Source organism: Apium graveolens, chromosome 4 (genome assembly GCF_009905375.1).
Source record: "Apium graveolens cultivar Ventura chromosome 4, ASM990537v1, whole genome shotgun sequence".
Classification (NCBI taxonomy): Eukaryota; Viridiplantae; Streptophyta; class Magnoliopsida; order Apiales; family Apiaceae; genus Apium; species Apium graveolens.
In genome coordinates this window covers 267,459,324-267,460,535 of record NC_133650.1, presented here as the reverse complement: position 1 = coordinate 267,460,535, position 1,212 = coordinate 267,459,324, and the positions used below count along the sequence as shown (strand labels likewise).

The 1,212-nt window shown below is 45.3% G+C and overlaps 1 non-coding gene across 1 annotated transcript; it reads right to left on the bottom strand.

Annotated features, from left to right (window-relative positions):
• Window positions 1–293: 293 nt before the first annotated feature.
• Window positions 294–400, bottom strand: LOC141722401 (small nucleolar RNA R71). The gene has a single exon (XR_012575421.1). It is a non-coding gene; the product is annotated as a small nucleolar RNA R71 (small nucleolar RNA).
• Window positions 401–1,212: the final 812 nt, after the last annotated feature.

Sequence of the window (1,212 nt, the reverse complement as noted above, 5' to 3'; positions counted from 1 at the left end):
CTAACACCTTTGAAATCAAGCCGGGCACTATTCAGATGGTGCAGAATTCTGTTTCTTTTGGAGGAGCGGCAACTGAAGACCCCAACATGCACATAAGGAATTTTGTCGAGATCTGCAGCACTTTTAAGTATAATGGCGTGACTGATGAGGCTATCAAGTTGAGGCTTTTCCCATTCTCACTAAGGGACAAGGCTAAAGACTGGTTACATTCTGAACCAGCTGGGTCCATCACTACGTGGCAAGATCTTGTGCAAAAGTTTCTGGTGAAGTTTTATCCAATGGCAAAGACTGTTGCTATGAGGAGTGCTCTTACTCAGTTTGCGCAGCAACCTACAGAATCTATGTGCGAGGCTTGGGAACGCTACAAGGAAATGTTGAGAAAATGTCCACATCATGGAATGCCGGATTGGATGGTGATCACTGGTTTCTATAATGGTTTGGGGGCCCAATCTCGGCCCATGCTCGATGCAGCAGCTGGAGGAGCCTTATGGGCTAAAAGCTATACTGAGGCGTATAATCTTATCGAGACGATGGCTGCAAATGAGCATCAAAACCCAACTCAGAGGATGACGTCAGGCAAGGTAGCAGGTATTCTGGAAGTTGATGCAGCCACCACTATTGTAGCCCAGCTCCAAGCGCTATCAATGAAGGTTGATTCTCTGGCTACGTATGGAGTTAATCAAATAGCTATGGTTTGTGAGCTTTGTGCAGGTTCTCATGCTATGGATCAGTGTTCTCTTGTAAACGAATCTGTTCAGTATGTGAATAATTATCAGCGACAACAGTAGCCTGTGCCAGCGACCTATCATCCTAATAACAGAAATCATCCAAATTTCAGCTGGGGGAATAATCAGAATGCTATTCAGCCACCATATCAGCAAGGAGTGAGTAAACAGTTTAACCCACCTGGATTCCAGCAACCACAACAGTATGCTACAAGGCAATCATATCCTCAACAGGGAAGTGCAGCTGCACCTACTAGTGCTGATTTTGAGGAACTTAAGCTGTTGTGCAAGAGTCAGGCGGTTTCTATCAAGACCTTGGAAAATCAAATTGGTCAATTAGCCAATGCAGTGCTCAATCGTCAACCTGGCACTCTTCCCAGTGACACGGAAGTACCAGGCAGGAAGGAAGCTAAAGAGCAAGTCAAGGCTATTACCTTAAGGTCTGGAAAAGTAGCTGATGCTGAAAAGGCAAAAGAAGTAGAAGCTG